This window comes from Odocoileus virginianus, chromosome 17, assembly GCF_023699985.2.
Source record: "Odocoileus virginianus isolate 20LAN1187 ecotype Illinois chromosome 17, Ovbor_1.2, whole genome shotgun sequence".
Lineage (NCBI taxonomy): Eukaryota > Metazoa > Chordata > Mammalia > Artiodactyla > Cervidae > Odocoileus > Odocoileus virginianus.
Window position 1 is genome coordinate 3,114,370 of NC_069690.1, and position 20,540 is coordinate 3,134,909.

The 20,540-nt window shown below is 38.5% G+C and overlaps 1 long non-coding RNA gene across 1 annotated transcript in view; it reads right to left on the bottom strand.

Moving 5' to 3' along the window:
• The window catches only part of LOC110133121 (uncharacterized), a 40,096-nt gene extending 27,272 nt beyond the window's left edge, over window positions 1-12,824 (bottom strand). Inside the window, exon 1 of the long non-coding RNA XR_002312688.2 lies at window positions 12,638-12,824. This is a non-coding gene — a long non-coding RNA (uncharacterized lncRNA). The remainder of the gene's footprint in view (window positions 1-12,637) is intronic.
• Between the last annotated feature and the right edge of the window lie 7,716 nt (window positions 12,825-20,540).

Genomic DNA, 20,540 nt, shown 5'->3' on the forward strand with positions numbered 1-20,540 from the left:
AGGACAGGAAAACTTAACATGCTGCAGTCCATGGGGTCACAAAGAGTTGGACATGATTGAACAACTGAACAACAACTGACACTAATAATAGCAATGTGCTATTCCCCTACCTCACCTGAAATGAAGCAGCAGTTATGAAAACCTGGAGCGAGAGACAATCATGTGGAGTGAGCCACCTGGTATTAGCTAATGCTTAAGAGCAGCAGAAAGCTCACGGCAATGTCACAGAGAGTAAATCAAAGAATAATCAACACTAAGATGCTTTTGAATAAAAATGTAGTCCTTTCTCTTTAATGAGAAAAAAAAATTTTTTTTTTGAAAACCAACAGTGTGTAACAACTTTTTATCAGCACATAATGAAAACATGATATGGAAGAATTGAGAGCAAACAGAGTAATCATACTAATACATTTAAATGATTTTTAACTCAGTAAGAAATATTGGTATGATTAGAATACACAAACCAAAACCCAATTCTTTACTATGTATATGAAATGCATCTAAAAATATGATGATCCAGAATGGATAAAGTTGGGAAATGGATGGGAAAAAGATAAAAAGAAAGTAAGGAAAATGCTCCTCATATAAAGCAAGATTTTAAGTGCAAAAAATCATTAAGTAGTACAAAGAATGTAAAACTGACAGATTTAGCAAATGAAAATACTGAAATCTCAGTTAAATTTCAATTTTAGATAGACAGTGAATACTTTACTGATATTACATGCATTTCAACACAACTTAAAATTTATGCATTATTTGTATTAAATATAAGCTTAAGAGGAATTCATGTATTTTTCCAAAAATCCTACTCATTTCCCAGTAATTTATGTCTACCTGAATAAGCATAAACTATGGGATATAATCATAAATATCTTTATATTTGTATTTTACTGTCCTTTAAATTTGCTATTTTCCCAACAGGCCTTATTACACACCAATAGTTTCTAACTCCTCCAGCACTGTAGTTGACAAAGAGGAACAGGTAAGACTTGATAGACTTGATTGGTACTTTATTGGTTATTAGCAACATCCCTCTTAAAATGCCATGGGGTCACAAAGACACAGACATGACAAAGTCACTAAACAACAGAAGTTCAATTCAGACAGTATGGTACTGGCACAAAGACAGAAATATAGATCAATGGAACAAAACAGAAAGCTCAGAGGTAAATCCATGTACCCATGGACACCTTATGTTTCACAAAGAAGGCAAAAATATACAATGGAGAAAAGACAATCCCTTTAACAAGTGGTGTTGGGAAAATTAACCATGTCTAAAAGAATAAAACTAAAACACTTGCTAACACCATACACAAGAATAAACTCAAAATGGATTCAAGATATAAATGTAAGACCAGGAACTATAAAACTCTTAGAGGAAAACAGGCACAACACTCTCTGACATAAATCACAGCAAGATCTTCTATGACCTACTTCCCAGAATAGTGGAAATAAAAACAAAAATATGCAAATGGAACCTAATTAAACTTAAAGGTTTTGCATAATGAAAAAAAAACTTATAAGCAAAGTGAAAAGGCTGCCTACAGAATGGGAGAAAATAATAGCAAATGAATCAATTGACAAAGAATTAGTCTCCAAACTATACAAGCAACTTATGCATCTCAGTTCCATAAAAACAAATAGCCCAGTCAAAAAGTAGGTAAAAGAGCTAAACAGATATTTCTCCAAAAAAGAGATACAGATGGCTAATAAACACATGAAAAATGCTCAACATCCCTCATCATTAGAGATATGCAAATCAAAACCACAAAGAGGTACCAATTCATTCTGCTCAGAATGGCCACCATCAAAAAGTCTGCAAATGATAGATGCTGGAGAGGATGTGGAGGAAAGGGAACCTTCTTACACGGTAGGTGGGAATGCAAACTGGTACAGCCACTATGCAGAACAGCGTGGCAATTATTTAAAAAACTGGAAATCGAACTACCATTAGACCTAGTAACCCCACTGCTTGGCAAACACACCTCAGTTCAGTTCAGCCATTCAGTTGTGTCTGGCTCTTTGTGACCACATGGACTGCAGCACTCCAGTCTTGGCTGTCCATCACCAACTCCTGGAGTTTACTCTAACTCATGCCCACTGAGTCAGTGATGCCTCTAACCATCTTATCCTCTGTCGTCCCCTTCTCCTCCCACCTTCAATCTTTCCCAGCATCAGGGTCTTTTCAAATTAGTCAGTTCTTCCCATCTGGTGGCCAAAGTATTGTAGTTTCAGCTTAGCATCAGTCCTTCCAATGAATATTCAGGACTGATTTCCTTAAGGATGGATGAGCTGGATCTCTGTGCAGTAGAAGGGACTCTCAAGAGTTTTCTCCAACAACACAGTTCAAAAAGCATCAATTCTTCAGTACTCAGCTTTCTATATAGTCCATCTCTCACAGCCATATGAGTAGTCATCTCACATGACTATTGAATACACACCTAGGAAACCATAATTGAAAGAGTCTCATGTACCCTGATGCTCATTGCAGCACTGTTTACAATATATAGGACATGGAAGCAACCTAGGTGCCTTTCAGTAGATGAATGGATAAGGATGTTGTGTTACATATACACTATGTAATATTACTCAGCTATAAAAAGGAACACATTTGAGTCAGTTCTAATGAGGTGGATGAAACTGAAGCTTATTATACAGTGAAGTAAGTTAGAAAGAAACACTAGTATTAGTGTATATTAATGTATATATATGGAATTTAGAAAGATGGGAACAATGATCCTATATACAAGGCAGCAAAAGAGACACAGATGTAAAGAACAGACTTTTGGACTTTGTGGGAAAAGGTGAGAGTGGGATGATTTGAGAGAATAGCTGAAGCATGTATATTATCATATGTGAAATAGATGACCAGAACAAGTTCAATGCATGAAGCAGGCCACTCAAAGCTGTTGCACTGGTGGGGAGGGAAGTGTTCAGGATAGGAGGACACATGTGCACCAGTGGCTGATTTAGGTCAAAGTATGGCAAAAACCCATCGCAATATTGTAAAGTAATTATCCTCCAATTAAAATAAATTAATTACTTAAAACAAAAAATTTGACAGACATCAATGGAAAGAAACTACTGCTATTTTGGAAGGTCATACAAATTCCTATTTTCTCAGAACCTTAATGAAAATCAGATGTATGTTTAAAAAACTGTTTTTCAATTCAATTGCTAGGGTAAATGTCCCTTTGGCCCAATAACCCTCATTTTTCTATTTGTTTTCCTTATGTATTATGGCTTTTTTCACCTTTATTCCTCTTTTTGTACTATATATGTACAGTTTTTTCCTAGTATGTTATTTTAACTGCTTTGTGTTTTTGTTGTTGTTGTTGTTGGTTTGGTTGGTTGGTTGTTTTTAAGTTGTGTTCTTAGAGCTTTCCCTATAAGTTACAATTAGTATATTAATTGACAATTTAGTTCAGATAAAAATCATCTTAATTTCAATAATATATAAAGTCTTTCCTCCTCTCTAATCTCACACTTTCCCTCCTCCCTTATGCTATATTTGTCAGACAAGCTACATTTTTACATACTGTAAGTCCATCCCACACTTTATAATAATTGCTTTCTGTTATTATTATTTAAATTAGGTAGAAAAAAATGTTACAAATAAAAAATGCATCTTCACTGTGTTTCTTAATTGGAGCATAATTGCTTTACAATATTAGTTTCTGTTGTACAACAAAGTGAATCGGCCAAATGTGTACATATATTCCCTCCCTCTGGAGCCTTCCTCCCATTCCCTCATTCCACTCCTCTAGTTAATTTTACCAGTGCTCTTTACTTATTGCATTTCAGCCTGAAGGATCCACTTTCATGTTTTTGTAAGGGTCAGTTCAGTTGCTCAGTCATGCCCAACTCTTTGCGACTCCATGAATCACAGCACTCCAGGCCTCCCCGTCCATCACCAACTCCCGGACTCCACCCAAACCCATGTCCATCAAGTCGGTGATGCCATCCAACCATCTCATCCTCTGTCATCCCCTTCTCCTTCTGCCCTCAATCTTTCCTAGCATCAGGGTCTTTTCCAATGAGTCAGCTCTTCGCATCAGATGGCCAAAGCATTGGAGTTTCAACTTGAACATCATTCCCACCAACAAACACCCGGGACTGATATCCTTTAGGATGGACTGCTTGGATCTCCTTGCAGTCCAAGAGACTCTCAAGAGTCTTCTCCAACACCACAGTTCAAAAGCATCAAATCTTCGGCGCTCAGCTTTCTTTATAGTCTAACTCCCACATCCATACATGACCACTGGAAAAACCATAGCCTTGACTAGATGGACCTTTGCTGGCAAAGTAATGTCTCTGCATTTTAATGTGCTGTCTAGGGTGTTCATAACTTTCCTTCCAAGGAGTAAGCGTCTTTTAATTTCATGGCTGCAGTCACCATCTGCAGTGATTTTGGAGCCCAGAAAAATAAAGTCAGCCACTGTTTCTACTGTCTTCCTGTCTATCTGCCATGAAGTGATGGGACTGGATGCCGTGATCTTAGTTTTCTGAATGTTGAGTTTTAAGCCAAATTTTTCACTCTCCTCTTTTACTTTCATCAAGAGGCTCTTTAGCTCGTTTTTCACTTTCTGCCATAAGGGTGGTGTCATCTGCATATCTGGGGTTATTGATATTTCTCCCAGCAATCTTGATTCCAGCTTGGGCTTCATCCAGCCCAGAATTTCTCATGATGTACTCTGCATATAAGTTAAATAAGCATGATAACAATATACAGACTTGATGCACTCCTTTTCCTATTTGGAACCAGTATGTTGTCCCCTGTCCAGTTCTAACTGTGGCTTCCTGACCTGCATACAGGTTTCTGAAGAGGCAGGTTAGGTGGTCTGGTATCCCCATCTCTTTCAGAATTTTCCACAGTTTATTGTGATCCACACAGTCAAAGGCTTTGGCATAGTCAATAAAGCAGAAATAGATGTTTTTCCAGAACCCTCTAGCTTTTTGATGATCCAGCGGATGTTGGCAATTTGACCTCTGGTTCCTCTGCCTTTTCTAAAATCAGCTTGAACATCTGGAATTTCACAATTCACTTATTGCTGAAGCCTGGCTTGGAGAATTTTGAGCATTGCTTTACTAGCATGTGAGATGAGTGCAATTGTGCTGTAGTTTGAGCATTCTTTGGCATTGCCTTTCTTTGGGATTGGAATGAAAAACTGATCTTTTCCAGTCCTGTGGTAAGGGTACTTTGCTAGAAACAAATAGTCTTGGTTTTTGTTTGTCTTGGAAATATCTTGGTTTATCCTTCATTTTAGAAGCATAGTTTTGCCTGATAAAATTATTTGTTGATAGCCTTTATTTTTCAGTACTTTGTATATGTCATCCCACTGTATTCTAGCATTCATGGTTTAAAATAATCAAGCATTATTAGTCAGTTATTGAAGCTCCCTTGTATGTGATGAGTCAATTTTCTTTTGCTGTTTTCAAGATTCTTTGCCTTTTGATCTTTTGACCATAATGTGTCTTAGTGTGGATCTTTTTGAGATGTCAGATTAATGATATAATAGTTTTTGGTCACAACTGGTTCAAATATTATTCCTGTTCTTTCCTCTGACTCTTGTCATTTGGTAACTCCTAAATGCACATGTCAGTTTGCTAGATGGAGTCCCACAGGCCTCTCGTCAGTCAGTCAATTCAGTCACTCAGTTGTGTCTGACTCTTTGCAACCCCATGGACTGCAGCACACCAGGCCTCCCTATCCTCTAAGGCCTTTTAAATTTTTTCTTCATCATTTGTTTTATTTCTCAAGCTGAATAATTTCAATTGCCCCATTTTCAAGTGCACTGGTTCTTCTTCTTTCTGTTCAAATTTGATGTTGAGCCCCTCTAGAAATTTTTCAAATGCAGAATTCCTGTTTCCTTTTCATAATTCCTATCTCTATTGACATGCCTTACTTGGTGAGACATCATTTTCATGGTTTGTTTGCACAAGGTTTCCTTAAGCTCTTCAGCATATATAAAATAGTCTTTGTCTAGTAAATCGGAATTTACTGTGTGACTCGGGGAACTCAACCCAGCACTTTCTAACCACCTAGAGGGGTAGGAGGGGAGGGAGGTGGGAGAAATATTCAAGTGGAAGGGGACATGTAAACATATGACTGATTCATGTTGATGCTTGCTAGAAACCAATGCAGACTGTAAAGTAGTTATCTTTCAATTAAAATAAATTAATTAAAAATTATCATTCTAACAATATAAAGAAAAAGTGAAAAGAAATAAGTCTTTGGCTAGTAAACCCAATGTCTGGGATTCCCCAAGGACAGTTTTATTCATTTCCTTTTTTTTTTTCTTTTCTGTGTAGTGTCATGTTCTTGTTTCTTTATAATTTTGTTGTTGTTTGAAAAAGATTTTCAATATAAGTTTTTTGTTGTTGAAAACAGGACATTTTGAATATGACACTGTGGCAACTTTGAGAATCAGATTTTTCCCTTTAGAGTTTTGTTGTTGTTGTTCTCTTTGTTGTTATTTATTTGATTGTTTTTGCTATTATTCGGAGAAGGCACTGGCGACCCACTCCAGTGTTCTTGCCTGGAAAATCCCATAGCGGGAGGAGCCTGGCAGGCTTCAATCCATGAGGCCGCTAAGAGTCAGACGTGACTGAGAGACTTCACTTTCACTTTTCACTTTCATGCATTGGAGAAGGAAATGGCACTCCAATGTTCTTTCCTGGAGAATCCCAGGGACAGGGGAGCCTGGTGGGCTGCCGCCATGGGGGTCTCACAGAGTTGGACATGACTGAAGCAACGCAGCAGCAGCTATTATTGCTATTTGTTTAAATGTCTTTTCTGGGTTAATTTGGTAAATTCTATACTTTTGTTTTGTGTGGTCACTGAAGTCTGTGTTTGGTTAGCTTAGTGGTCAGCGAAGGATGAGACAGAGCTTTCTTTAAATGCCTTGAATGGAAAGTCTCTCAGTTCTTGCAGAGAGGCATGTGTGCATGTTAGAATGTCTCTAACCCCCAAAATTGCTGCCTTAACCTTCATTTCCTCCTTGTACCAGCTGCAAAGTCAGGTAGAGTTGGGATACCAGAAAGGTCTCAGGCCTTTCCTGGGCATATACAGAGCCTTGCTCGTGTTTGTGGTCTTCTGGATCACCAAGAATATTCTAGAGCTTTTTGGCCCTCCTAATAGATCCTATTTCCTAGTTTTTCCTTTTAGATGTTTTCATCAGCCTCTTAATGGCCACAAATGATATTGCTGCCTCAGGCAACTTTGATTATAAATAATTCCTATGATGATTTTGAACGAATGCCCTGAGGATAGAGCTGTTTACATAAAGCAAGCTCTGAGTCAGGTTAGAGAAAGACAAATACTGAGAGCAAGCTCCTTTCCAGGGAGCTTCCAGCCTTGGTTAATAAGTGACAGTTTCTGAGGATGGGACTTGTATTCTATTCTGTGCTGTCCTCTCCAGCAGCTGCTAGCCTTCTGATTTTCACAGTTATCATGACATTGTCTGGCTTTTGTTTTTTCAAAGTTACTTGCAGAGTTTGGGAGAGGATGTTGTGTATAAAGCCAATTAAGATTCCATAAAGCTTGCTGTTTTTAATGAGATTCAGCTAGTTTTCTTGAGTAAACACTCCTTATATTATTGCAAACCTTTGGTTAATTTCCAGATTTCTGAAAAAAATTGATTTTGACAACTTTTGCTTGTGCTAATGTTGCTTTTATGGATTTTAGAAGGCCCTTACCCTATTATTTCAGGAGTATTTTCTAAAGCAATTTTGCAAGTTTATAATAGCTTGTGTGTGAAAATTATACATGCATTTAAATGGGTATATGACATTTGACTCATATTTTTCTCTCCCTGATTATCAAAAATATATGTTATCTCCTGGCATTGTGTTATTATCAATAAAAATATGACCACCATCTTCTTTTCTTTGTCCTTTAAATGACTTAACTATTTTGCTATTTTATCCAATTTTTTTGTTTATTTTTCTTTCAAGGTTTCATTTCAGGTGAAAAATTCCAGCATTATTTTCTTTAAGAGATAATGTCCTTTCAATATGTAATTTTCAGATTTTTTTTTTTTAATTTTAGTAATATTTTTCCAAATACTTATTGTAGTATTTGTTCTGTTTCATGTATTTCACTTCCTTCTTTGGTGACGCATATACATGCTCAAATTACTTTAATTTTCTTCTTTATCTTCTTTTTCTTTTTTGTATTTAAATTGTCTTTCTTTTTCTCTTAAAGCATTCACTCTTACATTTCTTTTAGTTTACTGTTTATTTCTGAAATGAATTTTTATTTGTCTTTCTTGAATTCTATCACTTTATGAGTTTTCCTAATTCTATTATTATTCATGTTTAGAATCACTTTTAGTTTGTTTTGAAATACTAGGTTAGAGGTTTCCCTGGTGGCTCAGTGGTAAAGAATCCCTGCCAAGGCAGAAGAAATAGGTTCAACCCCTGGCCCAAGAAGATCCCACATGCTGTGGATCTGTTAAGCCTGTGAGTCACAACTGCTGGGCCTGTGCTCCAGGGCCCATGTGCCGCACATACTGAAGCCCACGTGTCCTAGAGCCTGTGCTCTGCAAGAAGAGAAGCCACCACAAGGAGAAACCATGCACCGCAAGCAGAGACTAACCCTGCTTGATGCAACTAGAGAAAAACCCACACAGCAAACAGGATCCAGTAGAGTGAAAAAGTAAATAAATATATAAAGGGCGGGGAGGATGTTAGGCTAGAACTTTATATTTATACATATTTTATATGCACATATTTTTTGTGTGATCTCACTGTCTATAGGGACAATATTCTGCTCCCTATCCTTTCTTTGGTATAATAGCAATGTTGCTTATGAAACCGTGCAGCTCAAATTGGGACTTGAACCCACATGTCAGGCCTCAAATTTTGCCAAAACTCACGATATTACAATCGGGATCATACCCCTATTTCAGCACTTAATGAAGCTCAGATTCTTGAAGTCTCGTCACAGAAAAAAAAATCAGTGAGAGACAAAGTGATAAGTAAGAAGTGGATTTATTTAGAGAGAAGTACTATCCACAGAGTGTGGGCCATCTCAGAAGGAGACAACAGCCTCAAAATATGGTGTGGTTAGCTTTTATTGACTGGGTAATTTCATAGGCTAATGTGCATGCTAAGTTGCTTCAGTCATGTCTGACTCTTTGCGACCCCATGGACTATAGCCTGCCAGGCTCCTCTGTCCATGGGATTCTCCAGGCAAGAAAACTGGAGTGGGTTGCCATGCCCTCCTTCAGGGTATCTTCCCAACCGAGGGATTAAACCTGCATCTCTTATGTCTTCTGCATTGGCAGCAGGGTGCTTACCACTAGTGCCACCCTGGAAGACTGTAGGCTAATGAGTGCAGGAGTATTCCAACTATTTTGGGGGAAGGGTCAGAGACTTCCAGGATTTTGTCCATTGCCCAATTTTTGGTATTTGATAGTTGACTTGGATAGTTGACCCACAGTGCCTGTGGATGTGTCATTTATTTAGCATACTAATGTGTTATAATGAACATATACTGAGACTCAAAGTCTAGTGCAAGTCAACTTGTCCACCGTCTTGGATTCATCTGGTTCTAATCAGTTTATGTCATGTCCTAGGGTTATGTCATTCTTCCAAATGTTATGTCTTGCCCCTTCCTTCCTGTTGTATTTCCCCTTCAGAGTTTTTACTCCCATATTCTTATGGGAATCAGAGGGGCAATGGTCCATTTTCTGTAACTGCTTCAAGGTAGAGTTGGGGCATCAACCTTGCCTGTAAGGGAATAAAAATCTCTGGATGCCTGATCTAGGGGATGTAGGGCAGAACAGCTCCTTGTTTTAAATCAGTTTGGGCTGGAATCCTCCCATAGTCATCATCTTGATGTGGAACTGTTGCAACTATTTCCTTAGCCTTCCTATAAACCTTGATGTGAAGCACTTCTTATAACAGCATTGGAGTACAAAAATAATTACCTATCAATGACAAAAGACTTAAAAGTCATGGCTAAACAGCTGATTACAGTGCAGTTGATAAAGAAACTTTGTTGTAATAACCACAATTATGAATGGTTAACATATCAAATAATCCTAATTAAATAATTTATCTTTGAGATACCTCAAGGGTCTTCTAAAATAGCCCAAAGTTAGCCAGAAATCAAAAGAACTTTAAAATTTGGAATTTTGGAAGCTTGTCAAAAGGTTTAAAATGGTCAAATAAGATCATAGGTCACTGTGAGAAAATATTTATTCCTTAACCAAAGTTATAAAAGTTCTGAAAAGCAAGTAGAAATCACTTATAGGCAGAGGAACTCACACAATCTATTGTCAAAAGCCACATTTCAAGAATTTTTGAAGGGAGAAAGCAAGCCCAGTCTTCCCCTAGTCCACTCCCAACAAAATCCATTTACCCAGCTAAATTTAACATAATCATAGAAAATCTTGATCATGTAAAACTCTTTTCAGTATTTCATTCCTCACACTTTCTTTTACTGAAAATATATATCTTATTTCCTTAAAAGTATTTTTGCCCCAACATTGAGTTACTTTTCTTGCTGACAAATTTGAAATAGATATAATAAGGTCTAGTAAACCTAGCTAAAACAGATGTTTTATACTTAACATTGATGATTCTAAAGACATGTCTATATTAATCAGACCAACAAGCTTAAGCCACCATCAATACCAAATATAAGCTTAGTACTGAATGTTTTTCAGATGGCATGAACCTGAAATTCATCCTGGCCAGGTTATTTTCTGACTATTTATAGCTGCACTTAAATTCCTTTAAGGAAATTACGAAGAGCTCTTTTATGAATTTATTTTTAGCAGTACTATACATCTACATTACACATATAGATACATAAAAACACACAAACACAGAGGTGTCACAGTTCCCACTCTAAAATTTCAGCCCTGAGTCCCAGATAACAATATAAAACACATAAGCTTACAAAAGAGGCTGGATATTAGGTTTCCAGAGGATGGAACAAATCAAGCTTACTTGTCCAGATGGCTAAATCTTTCTACTAAATATTTACAGAAAAGACACTTAGGATTTGCATTCATCCTTGACAAGTCAGCTCCTAAATTGTTTTACCTGCTTTTCAAAATTTGCATTTTAAAAGATGGCAGAGATAAGGATTCCTGAAAGGACCAGATATGACATTTGATTTCAAAGATACAGGTGAGTTCCTCCTAGGATGACTTTGTTTCCCCTTTGTTTAATACTTACAAGCCTCTTAAGATAAATGGCTTCCCTGGTGACTCAGATAGTAGAGAATCTGCCTGCAATGGGTGAGACACAGATTCCATCCCCGAGTAGGGAAGATACTCTGGAGAAAGGAATGGCAACCCACTCCAGAATTGTTGCCAGGAGAATTCCATGGACAGAGGAGCCTGGCAGGCTACAGTCTATGGGATTGCAAAGAGTCAGACATGCATGACTGAGCAACTAACACTTTCACTTTCACTAAGATAAATAGAGGACGTTTGGGAAGTAGTAAAAAAATTGGTGGACTTTAGATTTTTATAGTCATACCTTCTTTAAAGGCTACATTTGTAAAACAAAGACAGTTTTGTTTTTCTTTTTCAAAGAATTGGGTGGCTACCTAAATGATATTGAAGAACTGACATACCCACTTACCTATACTGAAATGTTTTACTTTTCTTCATTTAGAGGTGATGACCTCATCCCACAATTCCCATCAGACTCCAAATATTAACTGTGTTTAGTCAGACCAATGGCCTCCCATTTAGGTAATATATTTACATTTTTGGAAATCTCTAAGTTTAAGATATTTGAACCTTATAGACACTCTATAACCCTTTTCACTTAATAGTCATTTGACTGGATATCTTTGGCCAAGTCTAGGACCTTGATATTCCACATTCCAGGGTCTACTAAGGCTTCCATCTTAATTTCAGATTTTATTTGTTCCTTTCTCTTGCCCCTTAAGAAACACAGTGGCCACCCAATCCAGTTAATAAATATCTTCCTACCAAAAGGATGAAACAATCAAGAGCAAAGTAAAAAGAATTAAAAAACAAACAAACAACAACAAAAAACAGCTGGTCATTAATCTTGCATAAAACAGGTTCCAGAAAAGTGTGCCTCTGCCTCTTTCTTGACACCTCCATTACACTTATTTGTGCATTAAGTCAGCTTTCTGAGAGGAGAGATAATAAGATGTTGTCTAGCACTTCTGCAGTAGTGATCCTTCTCTAGTTTCTGTGATGAGTTTGGAAATATTTCCTTACAGTTTCTGTGATCTCCTGGCTCTGTGCCCCTTCTCTCTTCTCTGTTTTCTGTATTGTCTGCATTTATTATTTTTTTGTTTTTTTTTTTCTACCAGCTTTCACTATTCTCCTTGATTTATACAACTCCAATAATTTCTCTCCAATGGAAAAGAGATTCTTGTGATCAGTTTTGAGAGATCATCAGTGTTCAGACTACTCCAGGTGTAATACTTTCAGTATAACTTACATAAACTTACATAAACACAAATGTATGTAAGATACAACCCAATGTTAAATGCTCTTCTCAAATCATCTCACTGTGCTTCCCATAAAGTCTGGTGGCTCTTTGACAGTTATAAACTTCTGTGATCTCTCAGATGCCCCATTGATCCCCCAGACTATAAAGGACTTGTGAATGTCAGTGCTTTGCTTCTACTCACACACGTTGGGGTTGAGGGGGAAACTTCCTAGGACAGACCCTTATCCAGTTCCTCTCCTTTAATGTCTCTCAGAAGTACCTTGGTAAAAGTATCTGATGTACATTCCTTAATTGTTTTAAAGATGTGAAAAATCCCACTAAATGGAAGGAGTCAACTATTTGATGACCCCAGACTTATTGGAGCCTGAGTGATAAGGTTGCCCATTGTGACATCATCTTATTACTTCACCACAAACCAATCAGAGAATTGTGCAGGAGCTGATCACATACCCTACAATCTCTCTCCTTCACCTTGGCATTAAAAAATGCCTCCCAGAAACTCATCAAGGAGTTCAGACTTTTTGAGCATTAACATTTTCCTGGACTCCTAGCTTGGGCTGCAGTTGTTGTTTCAGTCACTAAGCCATATCTGATTCTTTGCGACCCCATGAACTGCAGCACATCAGGCTTCCCTGTCCTTCACTATCTCCTGGAGTTTGCTCAAACTTATGCCCAACTGAGTCACTGATGCCATACAAACATCTCATGTTCTACTGCCCTCTTCTTCTTTTGCCCTTAGTCTTTCCCAGCAACACGGTCTTTTCCAATGAGTCAGCTCTTCACTTCAGGTGGCCAACATTTTGGAGCTTCATCTTCAGCATCAGTCCCTGCAATGAGTATTCAGGGTTGATTTATTTTTAGGACTGACTGGTTTGATCCTCTTACAGTCCAAGGGACTCTCAAGAGTCTTCTCCAGCAAAACAAATGGAAAGCATCAGTTCTTTGGCATTCAGCCTTTTGTATGGGCCAGCTCTCACATCTGTATCTGACTACTGGAAAAGCCATAGCTTTGACTGTAGGGACCTTTGTCAGCAAACTGTTGTTTTTACTTGGGGCCTTGAAATAAATGCTGTTAGTTCCCTTCACCACAACCCGATGTCAGTAGATTGATTTTATTGAGCATGAATGAGAACACCCGTTTGGTTTGTCAAAAAAAAAAAAAAAAAAATCTGTCTTTTTTTTTTTTTTTTTAAGATATACAGTCTAGTCCACCTTTTATGGGGAAGATTTGGAAATATTTAAAAAAATATCCTATTACCGCCATCACTTTTATAGAAAGTAATTTCATAAAGTTTTTTTTTCCCTCATTCATAGGCTTGGCCTCCCAACTGTGCCTGCCACTCCAGAAATTGTGCATGTATTGCCTAACTTTCAGCACTATAAAGATGGAGAGCCTGAGGTGAATACCTTTTTTCACTTTTAAGACTTTTGGTTTATACATACAAGGCTTAGAATTTTTGTTTTTGCTTTAAAATGAAATTTTCACCTGCCTATGTCTATGTTTACTTAGTCTCTTTTAATTTACAGTATTGAAGCTGAATCCAGCCTCTGTATCCTGACATCACATTAAATCTTAGAGTTTTTGGTGAAGTAGGAAAGAGTAGCCTTATTACTTTGCCAGACAAAGGGGCCACAGTGGGCTAATGCCTTCAAAACTGTGTGTCCCAACCTGGAGAAGATAATGAAAAGTTTTATAGTAATGGCTCTAAAAGTGCAGGATTAACTCATGGACATTCTTTTGATGGTTAGTGGTAAAGTAAGTAGGACTCTGTTTCATCAGCCTTCAGGTTCCAAAGAGTCTGGGGTGTATGTGCTTGTGGGCAGCATACCACCATTAAATGTTAACGTCTCCCACCTGGGAGGGACATCGGTATCTGCTAAACAACTCATTGTTGTATGTATCGATGATGAGGATGGCAAAGAACGGCAAGATGACTGAGTAGAAGGACATGTGCTCATCTTCTCCTGTGAAAACACCAAAATCTCAAATAGCAAGAGAACAATACCAAAAGAAGTTCATCTACTGTTGCAAAAGTTCTAGGCCTCACATCAGATTTCCCAATCTGGGGATCTGGCAAAGGGACTGGTCATTCCCCATGGAATTTGACTTTGAAGGCCAGCAGGATTTGATTGCAGAACATCCAAAGGACTCGGGAAACAGAGACTCCTGGATGGCACAGATAAAACCTTGTGCTTACAAGGACCCAGGGGAAAGAAGCCTTGAATCCATAGAAGATTTGCCTGTGTTTGAGGGTCTTCTGTTGAGGCATGTGTCTGCAGTGGCCTGGTGCTGGGACAGGGACACTGGAACCAGCAATCCTGGGAGGTGCATGTTGGCAAAAGTCCTCTGGGAAGTTACCTTTAGCCCCACCAAAAAGCCTGTAGACCCCAGGTCTGGGTCACTTCCAGCCAAACAACTAACAGGAAGGGAGCATAGCCCCACCCATCGGCAGAAAGTTGGATTAAAGATTTACTGAGCACAGCCCCACCTAAGGGCAAGACCCGGCCTTCCCCACAGCCTGTCCCTCCCATCACAAAGCTAGTACAAGCTTCTAATCTTCATCCATCAGAGGGCAGACAGAGAAGCAAGAACTACAATCCCACAGCCTATAGAACAAACCCCACAAACACAGAAAGTTAACCAAAATGATCACATGGATCCCAATCTGGTTGTAGCGAAGGGCCCTACATGACTCAATGAAGCTATGAGCCATACTGTGCAGGGCCACTCAGGATAGACAGGTCATGGTGGAGAATTCTGGCAAAAAGTGGTCCACTGCAGAAGGGAACAGCAAACCACTCCAGTATTCTTGCCTTGAGAACACCATGGACAGTATGAAAAGGCCACAAGATATGACACGGGGAAATGATCCCTCCAGAACAGTAGGTATCCAATATGCTACAAGGAAAGAGTGGAGAAATACTCCCAGAAAAAATAAAGAGACTAGGCAGAAGCAGAATTGATGTTAAACTGTGGTTGAGTCTGGTGGCTAACATCTAATACTGTAAAGAACAATATTGCATAGGAACCTGGAATGTTAATTCCATGAACCAAGGTAAATGCAACACGGTTAAGTAGAAGATGGCAAGAGTGAAGACCAACATTTTAGAAATCAGTGAACTAAAATTGGTGAGAATGGATGGAATTCTTTTAGATAACCATTATGTCTACTACTATGAACAAGAATCACTAGAAGAACTAGAATAGCCCTTATTTAACAAAAGAGTCTGAAATTGAGTACTTGGGTAAAATCTCAAAAATGAAAAAAATATTCTTGATTCTTTTTCAAGCCAAACCACTCAACATCACAGTAATCCAAGTCTATACCCCATTCACTGATGCTGAAGAATCTAAAGTTACAAGCTCTATGAAGACATACAAGACCTTCTAGAACACACACACACACACACACACACACAAAAGATGCTCTGTTCCTCATAGGGCACTGGAATGCAAAAACAGGAAGTCAAGAAATAAATGGAGTAACAGGCAAATTTGGCCTTGGAGTATAAAAAGAAGCAGGGCAATGGCTAACAGAGTTTTGCCAAGAGAATGCACTGTTCATAGCAAACACATTCTTCCAACCACACAAGAGACAACTCTACACATGGACATCACCAGATGGTTAAATACCAAAATCAAATTGATTATATTCTTTGTAACTGAAGGTGGAGAAGCTCTGTACCATCAGTAAAAACAAAACTAGGGCTGATTGTGGCTCAGATCATGAGCTCTGTATTGCAAAATTCATTCTTTAATTGAAAAAACTGAGGGAAAACCACCTAGGCCATTCATCTATGACCTAAATCAAATCTCTCATGATTACACAGTGGAAGTGATGAATAGATTCAAGGAATTAGCTTTGCTAGACAGAGTACCTGAAGAACTATGGATGGGGGCACCTAACATTGTATAGGAGGCAGTGACCAAAACCATCCCAAAGAAATAGAAAAAGTCAAGGTGATTGTCTGAGGAGGCTTTACAAATAGCTGAGAAAAGAAGAGAAGTGAAAGGCAAGGGAGAAAGGTAAAGATATATCTAACTGAATGCAGAGTTCTGGAGAATAGCAAGGAGAAAATAAGAAAGCCTCCTTAAATGAACAATGCAAAAAAAAAAAAAAAAAGGAGAAGCAATAGAATGGGAAAACCTAGAGATCTTTTCAAGAAATTTGGAGATACCAAATAAGTATGTCATGCAAAGATGGGTACAAAAATAGACAGAAATGGCAAGCACCTAACAGAAGCAGAGAGGTTAAGAAGAAGTGGCAAGAATACAGAGAAGGACTATACAAAAAAGTCCTTAATGACCCGGAAAACCACGATGCCGGGCTCACTCACCTAGAGCCAGACATCCTGGAGTGTGAAGTCAAGTGGGTCTCAGGAAACTTTACTATGAAAAAAGCTAGTGGAAGTGATGGAATTTCAGCCGAGCCATTTTAAATGCTAAAATGTGATGCTGATAAAGTGCTGTACTCAGTATGTCAGTAAATTTGGAAAACTTGGCAGTGGCCATAAAACTGGAGAAGGTCAGTTTTCATCCCAATCCCAAAGGACAATGCAAAAGAATTTTCAAACTACCCTAAAATTGCGCTCATTTCATATGCTGGCAAGGTGATCTTGAAATCCTTCAAGATAGGCCTCAACAGTAAGGACTGAGAACTCAGAGATGTACAGATAGGATTTAGAAAAGACAGTGAGAAGAAGGCAGAGAAACCAGAGATCAAATTGCCAGCATCTGTTTCATCATAGAAAAAGCAAAGGAATTCCAGAAAAATATCTACTTGTGCTTCACTGACTATGCTTAAAACTTTGACTGTGTGGATCACAACAAGCTGTCAAAAATTCTTAAAGAGATGGAATACCAGATCACCTGATCTGCCTCCTGAGAAACCTGCATGCAGGTCAAGAAGCAACGATTAGAACCAGACATGAAACAATTCAGTTAAGTTCAGTTTAGTCACTCAGTCATGTCCAACTCTTTGCAACCACATGGACTGCAGCATCCCAGTCTTCTACGTCCACCACCAACACAGAGAGCTTGATCAAACTCAAGTCCATTGAGTCAGTGATGCCATCCAACCATCTTGTCCTCTGTTATCCCCATCTTCACCTGCCTTCAATCCTTCCCAGAATCAGGGTCTTTTCCAATGAGTCAACTCTTTGCATCAGTTGGTCAAAGACTTGAGCTTTAGCTTCAGCCTCAGTTCTTGCAAAGAATATTCAGGATTGATTCCTTTAGGATTGAAAGGTTTGATCTCCTTGCAGTCCAAGGGACTCTCCAACACCACAGTTCAAAAGCATCAATTCTTTGGTGCTCAGCTTTCATTATGGTCCAATTCTCACATCCATAGGGCTCCCCTCAGAGCTCAGTTGTAAAGAATCTGCCTTCAGTGCAGGAGACCTAGGTTTGATCCCTAAGTCAGGAAGACCCCATGGAGAAGTAAATGGCAATCCACTCCAGTATTCTTGCCTGGAAAATCCCATGGACAGAGGAGCCTGGTGGGCTGCAGTCCATGGGGTCACCAGAAGTTGGGCACAACTGAGCAACTAACACTTCACTTCAGGACTTGGGAGTGGATGCCAGAGGAATAGCCATTTGCTATGTGAACTTCTTCTTTATGTCAGATTGCTGGCAAAGGCTATACATTTCTCACATCCATATATGACTACTGGGAAAGCCATAGTTTTGACTAGACAGACCTTTGCTGGCAAAGTAATGTCTAGGTTGGTCATAGCTTTTCTTCCAAGGAGCAAGTGTCTTAATTTCATGGCAGCAGTCACCATCTGCAGTGATTTTGTAGCCTCCCAAAATAAATTCTATTACTGTTTCCACTGTTTCCCATCTATTTACCATGAAAGGATGGAACCAGATGCCATGATCTTCGTTTTTTGAAGGTTGAGTTTTAAGCCAGCTTTTTTACTCTCCGCTTTCACATTCATCAAGCAGCTCTTTAGTTCCTCTTCACTTTCTGCCATAAGGTAGGTGTCATCTTCTTATCTGAGGTTACTGATTTTTCTCTCTGCAGTCTTGACTCCAGCTTGGGTTTCATCCAGCCCAGCATTTTATAAGATGGACTCTGCATATAAATTAAATAAGCAGGGTGACAATATAAAATCTTGATGTTCTCTTTTCCCAGTTTGGAACCAGGCCATTTCTCCTGGTCCAGTTCTAATTGTTTCTTCATGACCTGCATACAGATTTCTTAGGAGGCAGTTCAGGTGGTCTGGTAGTTCCATCTCTTTAACACTTTATCAGAGTTTGTTGTGATCCACAAAGTCAAAGGCTTTGATATAGTCAATAAAGCAGAAGTAGATGTTTTCCTGGAACTCTCTTGTTTATCTATGATCCAACAGATGATGGCAATTTGATCTCTGGTTCCTCTTCCTTTTCTCAATCCAGCTTGAATATCTTCATGGTTTATGTACTTTTAAAGCCTGGCTTGGAGAATGTTGAGCACTACCTTGCTAACATGTGAAGAGTGCAATTGTGCAGTAGTTTGAATATTCTTTGGCATTGCCTTTCTTTGGGATTGGAATAAAAACTGACCTTTTCCAGTCATATGGCCACTGCTGAGTTTTCCAAATTTGCTGGCATATTGAGTGCAGCACTTAAACAACATCACCTTTTAGGATTTGAAATAGCTCACTTGGAATTCCATCCCTTCCACTTGTTTTATTAATAGTGATACTTCCTAAGGCCCACTTGGCTTTGGAGTCCAGGATGTCTGGCTCTAGGTGAATGATCACACCAACATCATTATCTGGGTCATTAAGATCTTTTTATATAGTTTTTCTGTATATTATTGCCACCTCTTCTTAATATTTTCTGCTTCTGTTAGGTCCATACTGTTTCTGTCCTTTAATGTGCACATCTTTGCATGAAATGTTCCCTTGGTATCTCTAATTTTCTTGAAGAGATCTCTAGTCTTTCCCATTCTATTGTTTTCCTCTATTTCCTTGCACTGATCACTGAGGAAGGCTTTCTTATCTCTCCTTGCTATTCTTTGGAACTCGCATTCTGATAGGTATATCTTTCCTTTGCTCTTATGCTTTTAGCTTCTCTTCTTTTCTCAGCTATTTTAAGGCCTCTGCTGACAACCATTTTGCATTTTTTGCATTCATTTTTCTTAGGGATGGTCTTGATCACTGCCTCTTGTACAATGTCATGAATCTCTGTCATAGTTTTTCAGGCACTCTGTCTATTAGATCTAATTTCTTGAATCTATTTGTGACTTCCACTGTATAATCATAAGGGATTTGATTTAGGTCTACCTGAATGGCTTAGTGGTTTTCTTTCTTCAATTGAAGTCTGAATTTGACAATGCAAAGTTCATGATTTGAGCCACAGCCAGCTCCCAGTCTTTTTTTTTTTTTTTTTTTACCGACTGTATAGAGCTTCTCTATCTTTGGCTACAAAGAATATAATCAATCTTATTTAGGTATTTACCATCTGGTGATGTCCATGTGTAGAGTCGTCTCTTGTGTTGGAAGAGGGTGTTTTCTATGGCCAGTGCATTCTCTTGGCAAAACTCTATTAGTTTTTTCCCTGATTCATTTTGTACTCCAAGGCCAAGTTTGCCTGTTACTCCAGGTGTTTCTTGACTTCCTACTTTTGCATTCCAGTCCTGTATAATGAAAAGGACATCTTTTTTTACTGTTAGTTCTAAAAGGTCTTGTAGGTCTTCATAGAACTATTCAGCTTGGCTTCTTTGGCATTAATGGTTGGGACATCAACTTGGATTACTGTGATATTGAATATTTGCCTTGGAAATGAACAGAGATCATTCTGTCCTTTTAGAGATTGCACCCAAGTACTGCATTTTGGACTCTTCTGTTACCTATGAGAGCTACTCCATTTCTTCTAAGGGATCCTGCCCACAGAAGTAGATATAATGGCCATCTGAATTAAATTTGCCTTTTCCTGTCCGTTTTAGTTCACTGATTCCTAAAGTATCAATGTTTACTCTAGCCATCTCCTGTTTGACCATTTCCATTTTACCTTGTTTCATGGACCTAACATTCCAGGTTCCTATGCAATATTGCTTTACAGCATCAGACTTTACTTCCATCACCAGTCACATCCA